The 9,158-nt window shown below is 41.2% G+C and overlaps 1 protein-coding gene across 17 annotated transcripts in view; it reads left to right on the forward strand.

Annotated features, from left to right (window-relative positions):
- Window positions 1-9,158, forward strand: part of LOC132861411 (NACHT, LRR and PYD domains-containing protein 12-like) — a 242,043-nt gene that overhangs the window by 84,274 nt on the left and 148,611 nt on the right. The gene's annotated exons all lie outside the window — the stretch shown is intronic.

Raw genomic sequence — 9,158 nt, forward strand, 5'->3', positions numbered from 1 at the left:
GCTTTGTAGAAGCCAACATTCTGATTTCCTTTATAAGCTTATTATTATTATTATTATTATTATTATTATTATTATTATTATTATTATTATTATTATTATGTTGGCTTTGTAGAAGCCAACATTCTGATTTCCTTTATAAGCTTATTATTATTATTATTATTATTATTATTATTATTATTATTATTATTATTATTATGTTGGATTTGTAGAAGCCAACATTCTGATTTCCTTTATAAGCTTATTATTATTATTATTATTATTATTATTATTATTATTATTATTATTATTATTATTCTTAGCCACAAATTTATCAAGAGTAACTCGTCCTAGGGCTTTTCGAGCCACATGCACCAAATTCGGATATGTCATAGACCCTGGTCTGAAGTTTGTTGCTACTACTTTTCTAAGCGATCGGAATTCCGGCATTCCCGGTACGGAAGCTCAAAGTGGCCTTTTTTCGTATCCACTTCCATTATAAACTTTGGAGGTTTATAACTCGGCAAGTTTTCGAGCGATTTACACCAAACTCGGACAGGTTCTTTAGGACGTTACTCCGGACAAAGTTCCGGACTTGGCGTTCCGACGGAACTTTCGGTTTTCCCGTAGTCGACGATGGAACGTCCCATAGACTTGAATGGGGAATTCCTAAAATTCCTCTAAGCTTTCACACACGCAGCGTGCTTCTCTCCTGTGTTCTATGCAGTATAATAACAAGTAGAATCCCATAATGACTGCAGTATTGACATGAAATGTCCAAACCCTCAGTAGCCACTTTTTGCCAAAAGTATTGGCACCCCACCGGGTATACTGGTGACGTCACGTGTAGCCCCGCCCCCAGAATAAGCGAAATCAAAAATGAGCACAATATGGACATGTCATATATCAAAACACTCAGCCCAATGAGGGGAACTGCCCCACGTGTATTTTGGTCACGTCACGTGACGTCACGTGTATAGCCCCGCCCCCAAAATAAGCAAAATCAAAAATTTGCACAACATGGACATGTGACATATCAAAACACTCAGCACAATGAGGGGAACTGCCCCACGTGTATTCTGGTCACGTCACGTGAGGTCACGTGTATAGCCCCGCCCCCAAAATAAGCGAAATCAAAAATTTGCACAACATGGACATGTGACATATCAAAACACTCAGCACAATGAGGGGAACTGCCCCACGTGTATTTTGGTCACGTCACGTGACGTCACGTGTAGCCCCGCCCCCAAAATAAGCGAAATCAAAAATTTGCACAACATGGACATGTGACATATCAAAACACTCAGCACAATGAGGGGAACTGCCCCACGTGTATTTTGGTCACGTCACGTGACGTCACGTGTAGCCCCGCCCCCAAAATAAGCGAAATCAAAAATTTGCACAACATGGACATGTGACATATCACAACACTCAGCACAATGAGGGGAACTGCCCCACGTGTATTCTGGTCACGTCACGTGTAGCCCCGCCCCCAAAATAAGCGGAATCAAAAATTAGCACAACATGGACATGTCATATATCAAAACACTCAGCCCAATGAGGGGAAGTGCCTCACGTGTGTTATGGTCACGTCACGTCACGTCACGTGTTGTCACGTGTCATCACATGAAAATAAAAAATTAGCACAACATGGACATGTGACATATCAAAATACTCAGCACAATGAGGGGAACTGCCCCACATGTATTTTGGTCACGTCACGTGACGTCACGTGTAGCCGCGCCCCCAAAATAAGCGAAATCAAAAATTTGCACAACATGGACATGTGACATATCAAAACACTCAGCACAATAAGGGGAACTGCCTCACGTGTATTCTGGCCATGTCACGTGACGTCACGTCAAAATAAAAAATTTGCACAACATGGACATGTGACATATCAAAACACTCAGCACAATGAGGGGAACTGCCTCACGGGTATTCGGATCACGTCACATGCTCATGTCCGCTCGCCTCCAAAAGTTTTGGCACCCTAGCGGTCCAATAGCTTTCACAATCTTTCTGTCCACTTGCCTCCAAAAGTAACACTGACCCTTATGTCCACTCGCCTCCAAAAAGCACCGGCCTTTGCGAATACTTGCACCGTCAAAGCCAACATCAAAGTTTGTCTCGACGAACTTTACAAATCTAGTTCTTTCTTCTTTCTTCTAAGTGAACTGTGCAAATTAAGTAAATAATCCTTCTATTTGAAAACATCTAATACTGATTATTACAGGAATCCAAACACCTGACTGGTAGCTCAAAGGTTAGGGGCGTCACTAGAGACCAAAATATTCAGAAGTCTTTGTGTTGGCTAATAGGCTTCAGTCAAGTTAAAGAGAAGATTGCGTTTTCATTAAGGCATCACTGAGGGCTATTTGGCACAGGAAACACATCAGCATGCTTAGAAAACGTAATATTTCTGAACGCAGGAACAGAACGGGTAAAGCATCCTGAGCATTAACACCAGACTTTTTTTTTTTTTTTTTTAAATCTTTACTTTTTTTTTAATTAATTAAAATCACAGTCAGATAAATATATGTACCGTGCTCCAATGATAATGATAAAGAAACAGTGCTTCACCAGCAACGGCAACACCGTGTACTGCACTCGACCAAGTAAGCAGCGATGTCAAATAACCAAATGCGCAATAAAGAAGTGCAAAACAACCATCAAATGTGTCTTTGGTCTGGAAGTTTTTAAAAAATAGTGTGTGTGTCCATCCTGATTAGCTGATCCACGTTGTGCTTGTTCTTGAGACTAAATGATCCTGCATACATGGATTCTTCTTTTGCTCATTCTGTCTTCTTTCTTCTAAGTGAACTGTGCAAATTAAGAAAATAATCCTTCTATTTGAAAACAGCTAATACTGATTATTACAGGAATCCAAACACCTGCCTGGTAGCTCAAAGGTTAGGAGCGTCACTAGAGACCAAAATATTCAGAAGTCTTTGTGTTGGCTAATAGGCTTCAGTTAAGTTAAAGAGAAGATTGCGTTTTCATTAAGGCATCACTGAGGGCTATTTGGCACAGGAAACACATCAGCATGCTTATAAAACGTAATATTTCTGAACGCAGGAACAGAACGGGTAAAGCATCCCGAGCATTAACACCGGACCTGTAACGGAATGTCCCAGTGGAAAACTTTACACAATATTTGGCTCAAGTGCCGCTGGCAGGTCACACTGGATAGGAGGATTTATTTCAGGGGAAAGGAGACGTGCATAAATAGGCACTGCACAGGCTTTCCTGCTGCTTTAAATCAATAGTCAGGGATTGAAAGTCCAGATTTAGCCCTAACAATTTGTAGATAGCACAAATAAGTCAGTAATGAAGTGTAACTTCTGACCAAGATTGTTTAGAATTTGTAATGCTGAAACATTTACAATGCTGAAACTAAATTTGTAAAGCCCACATGAAACTTCGTTTATTCATGGATATGACAGAAATCTCTCAGATCACTTTTTACTTTAGGAGGCAGCTGCAAAAGCACTCAGAGATTTTTTTTCCTTCCAGTTCCTACCTACTAGCTAAATCTGCTCTACACCTAGCACCTAGGGATGGTGAAAACTATCACATACTGTACAGGGCTGTGCAGAAGGAAAGCTGTTAGCAGATTCAGATGAGTGAACCGATATCAACTTATCTTTTATTTCACAGCTGGAACTCCTGTCCAATCACGCTGTTGTACAGAATTAACCCACACCTTCTGACTAATCGGATTAGAGAATTCAACCATCTTCGTGGTATTAGGCTGTATGAATGATGACAGACAGAGAGAACTTCGTCACTACCACACAGGGAGCGCAGCTAGTTTTACTCAATAATAAAATAGTTAAAAAATAGTTAGAATAGACTTCTAACGTTCGATATTTTGGCTTTACACCACATTTTATATTAACACGCTCGTGTTCTCAATGTGTTTCTTTGGTAACATGAGAACCTGCATTTATTTTTGTCTTATTTACTCCAAGAGAGAAAAAGGCTGATGAAGGGATGACTGTTTACAGCTCCTATTATATAAGCGATAACAAGAACTTGACTCTTGGATGTTTGATAATATTAATAGTACATTTAAAAAATGTCTAAGGGAAATAAATCACGTATAATTATAACACTTATGAACAGTTATGCGGATAATCTCACAAATCTGCTCGTGTTAACTATAGAAATAAATCTTTTGCTTCTCATAATTCCTGTTTAATACAATTCACTTATCCTGATAAATGAGATTAAGATGTCGGACTACTGATTGAAAGTTCAAATCAATCAGTAAAGTTACAAGTTACAAGTTCAAGTTCAAATCCCAGGATCACTAAAGCTGCCATTGCGTGGCCCTTGAGCAAGGCCCTTGATCCTCAACTGCTCAGCTGTATAAATGGGTTGGCGCTCCGTCCAGGGTGTATCCTGCCTTGATGCCCGATGATGCCTGAGATAGGCACAGGCTCCCCGTGACCCGAGGTAGTTCGGATAAGCGGTAGAAGATGAATGAATGAATGAATGAACAGTTATGCGGATAATCTCACAAATCTGCTCGTGTTAACTATAGAAATAAATCTTTTGCTTCTCATAATTCCTGTTTAATACAATTCACTTATCCTGATAAATGAGATTAAGATGTCGGACTACTGATTGAAAGTTCAAATCAATCAGTAAAGTTACAAGTTACAAGTTCAAGTTCAAATCCCAGGATCACTAAAGCTGCCATTGCGTGGCCCTTGAGCAAGGCCCTTGATCCTCAACTGCTCAGCTGTATAAATGGGTTGGCGCTCCGTCCAGGGTGTATCCTGCCTTGATGCCCGATGATGCCTGAGATAGGCACAGGCTCCCCGTGACCCGAGGTAGTTCGGATAAGCGGTAGAAGATGAATGAATGAACCTTATTAATGAGCTTTCCAAATGGACACCTGTCTAAGCAGCTGCCTTCCGAAGGGAACACGATACGACCATCTACATTATCTTCGGTTAATAATGCAGTTATGATGCTCTCAGGTCTTCCAATTTGCTCCTGCTTTAACAGAGCTAATGATTTGTGCTCTCTGGCAAGCGCTGCGTTAAGCAACATTTACTACTCAGTCTGTAGATGAATCGTGTGTTGTGTTTGATTAAGGAATGAAAACTAACCTCTGTGCTTTTGAGGATCTGCAGGATTTGACTTGCCCTACACTCACACACACCTGTCTGGCTTTCTATTAAATATAACTTCACACCTTACTAAAGCAGAAGAAGCTGCTTTTCGTCGACCTTCATCATTATAGCGCCCACATGAATGCCTGTATCTGCAGTGCATTTTTCTAGCATCAGGTCTCTAATTATGTAATTATGTACAATCTCCAGGCTTGAATCCCTTTCACCAATCAGCCAAGACATGAAGGTGTCTGCAGCTCGCTTCTTCAGTTTTTCTCCTGGAGCTACAGTAAGGCTAATAAACTGGGAAAACTTACAGCCTCCAGTGTAGCACCGAGAAGATGACATGCATAAAGGATAATATTCGATGTTATTCATTTTCATAAAATGGCATATTTTTAAAGAACAAATAAAATGTGAACTGTATTATCATCCAAATCATCCGTCAGCATCGTTAAGCCTCCCATTTTTTGTGGCACACCTAATAATTGAGGCTGATGATTTTGCTAATGAAATAAGATGGCAGCTGCTACAACTGTTTTTAGCTCCGTCAGGTCATGTTGTCATTTTTCTAAAGATAAGTGTGCTCGAAAGTAAAAAGTTGATACGTATAATCATGACGGTCTGAAATTATTGCAATGTGAGGGCTTTTTTTTGGAAGGTTTGCATATTTTCACAGCGCTAAACTGGAGCATCCATTACTTAGCTACATTAGCCTTGTAGGTTCAGAGGAAACACAATAATAATAATAATAATAATAATAATAATAATAATAATAATAATAATAATAATAATAATAATAATAAAGCATATTCCAAGTTTATAGGCGCATCATGTCTTGGCTGATGAACACCATCTGAGCTAATAATGGTGGCTCTAATCATAAGACAACAATCATATTTAAATTGTGTATTTCCTGCTGATTGCCTACCTGCACTGCAGATACAGGGTTTAGGTAGAGGCCGTGCTCAGAGGCAGAAGTTGATCTGTTTGGCGAGTTCACGCTCCAGATCTAATATTAGGTTATCAAAGTCTTTCAGACTCAGTCTGCATGTAAATGGCGCTTCAAAGTCCAGCGCAAAATCGTCCGTGTACACCCAGTCTTTTTTCTTCTCCTCGTCCTCGTCGCTCTCGCTGCCTGCCACCTCGTCATAATCAGCGTCGTTGTTGGTCAGAAAGTCCCGCCCACACACGCTCCAGTCACCGGCATAGCGGTTACATGGTGGGCTTTCCAGACGGCCACGCCCTCGACGTGACACGACCGCTACATCCTGGGGTAACGGCAGCTCCACGCGTAACAACGGCCGCTGACCACAAAGCTGTAGGGAATTCTGGGAGAGAGGAGGAGGAGTCTCTTCATCCTCTGAACGGCAGGGTGACCGATCTGTCACTCTTCCTGTTGGGACTATAGTAGAAATTATTTGTTAAAGGAGGGAAGCATTAAGAAGAAGAAAATCTAGTTATTTCCCACATTTGTAACTTGCTCTGACATTTATGCTCTGAGTACAAGAGGTGAACATGATGAGAAGATAATTAAAGACTGAAATAAAACAATACAAACAAACAGAGCTGTAATGTATTTACTGTTCAAATATAAATGTGTAGAATTATATTAACACACACACACACCACATTTTGTGCTTGATCTGCTGTACAAATTCTCCACAGCTGGAAAGAGAAGCTGGAAGTCCAGCTGTGTGCAAGACACATGAGGCATGTGGTAGGATGAAAACGGCAGCCATTACTGCTGGCAGGCGTGAGGTATTTAAAGAATGCTTTAGCTAATAACCCTCAGGTCATTGACCAGGACTAAAAACAGACCACCAAGAAAAATGCAGTTGTGTGTGTGTGTGTGTGTGTAAGTATTTAAATTTAGGGTTATAGTCCAGGTGTGATTTACGACTGTTTAGTTAAAGACTAAAGTGAAAGATGTTGAGTTGTCAATCACTCACTTGGCCAGAGCTGCAGCAGATAATGCAGAGCTTCGATGTGCCGCTTGAAGTCCACAGCACTGGCCATTTCCATGCTCTGCTGTGTAAAACTTCGTCCATGTCCCACAGGAGCTGATGGGAAAGCCCCCAGTCCTGCTCCTTTCCACGAGTCCTGTGTCGGAGTGAGCAAAACAGGGCCGAAACACACAGCAAGGTTCTGACATGTCATCAGATTACAGTCACTGAAGGAAGCCAGCAGACTAAGATGATCTAACAGGAGAGACAGTGTGGCCTGGAGAGAGTGCACATGTGAACACACACACACATACACACACACACACACGAGAGAGAGAAAGAGAGAGAGAGAGAGAGAGAGAGAGAGAGAGAGAGAGAGAGAGAGAGAGAGAGAGAGAGAGAGAAGAAACATACAATCTGTAAATGCCAGTTCCTCATAACAACAACATGTATGAAAGGTATGTACAGGCGTACTATGATTAAGCATAAAATATCATTCGGAATTTCACCCACGGGCGTACGGACACACGCGCTTGGAGACGCGCACACACACACGCTCGGGCACGCAGACAGACAGACAGTCAGCCACACAGTGATACAGTACCCTCTCTGGTCCAGTTAGACACTGCAGCAGGGTGACTGTGTTGTGTGATCTGTGTGTGTCGTCGCTCCTGCATGCTGGTCTCACACACATGGCCTCCAGCACCACCTCATACAGAGTCCGTGTGATGAGCGGCGAAGGCAGCTCGCGCAGATAATCCTTCAGAATGCCTGCAGTCACAACAATCTGACATCACACAGAGGAACTTAAGCCCTGTGTGTTTGTGTGTTTGCGTGTATGAGAGTGTTGTCACCTGTAATGACATTGATGTCAGGGTACAGTACAGCTCTTCATCGAGAGTGATGGTCGCACTGTCCTTCTCAAACGCATCCCGCAGCTCCTTCTTAACAGCCGCAGAGCCACAGAGACGATACAAACCCACAACCTATACAACACACACCCACTTTCAGTATGTTTACATTACAAATCAGTGAGAAGAGTCAGGTCTTTTCATTATGAACAATGGACAGTGAGGCATCTTTTTTGTGGGTCTCTAAGCAGGTGATATTTTGTGGTTTTGTGTATGTCCCATTCTAAAGAATCAAATGTCCCATGCTAAAGAATCCAGTATGTCCCATGCTATAGAATCCATTATGTCCCATGCTATAGAATAGCAAAAGACGTCTCAAGCATCTTGTAGTAAGAAAACTGTAAAATAAATTCCCCTTTAACAAAATTATTATAAATGTCAACAATAATATTTTTTACTTATTACATCTTTCTATTCCTGAACTTTCCACCAAAAAAACATTCGATTTAATTTGAAACTACTAACAGACTTTATGTTTTTGACTTATTGAAGTTTGTATTAAAGCCATTCAAAGTCAAGACTTCAGTAGACCAGTGTGAGTTCGGTGTGTGTTCGGTGTGAGTTCGGCGTGAGTTCGGCGTGAGTTCGGCGTGCGAGATCAGTGTGAGTTTGGCGTGTGAGATCAGTGTGAGTTCAGTGTGAGTTCAGTCTGAGTTCAGTGTGAGTTCATTGCGGTTTCACCCAAAGAATTAGAGGGGGACACCTACAACTGGCATACACAAGTTTGTATCACCAATTAGAGTCAGAGACATAGGTAACCATACAAAATTCTCTTTATTAACATCTTCATTAAAACAATATTAAAATAAATAAAGAAGCATTCTTCAACCAAACGAGCTGCAGATCTCTTTCTTGAACGAGTTGAGGGACAGGGACTAGAGCTTACCAATACAGGAAGCAGATAAATCAGACCACACTCATTATAGGTGAATCAGTGTACTTCACTGGGTACACCCACACGCACGCACACACACAGTGAGATGGTCACTGCACACTTGTGAGGAAATACCACCACCAAAAACCAGTCCTTCACCCCTGGTGCTCAGGCCCTGCCAAGAAAAAGATGACACATCAACTACAGTCACCTAAGAGACTGAGTCATCTAAAAAAAAAACAAAAGTAAAAAATTACATTCACAACCAATAAATAGTTGCTACAATAAATCAATTTCCACAAAATACAAATTAAAATGTAAATGA

The sequence above is a fragment of the Tachysurus vachellii genome, chromosome 2 (assembly GCF_030014155.1).
Source record: "Tachysurus vachellii isolate PV-2020 chromosome 2, HZAU_Pvac_v1, whole genome shotgun sequence".
Taxonomy (NCBI): Eukaryota; Metazoa; Chordata; class Actinopteri; order Siluriformes; family Bagridae; genus Tachysurus; species Tachysurus vachellii.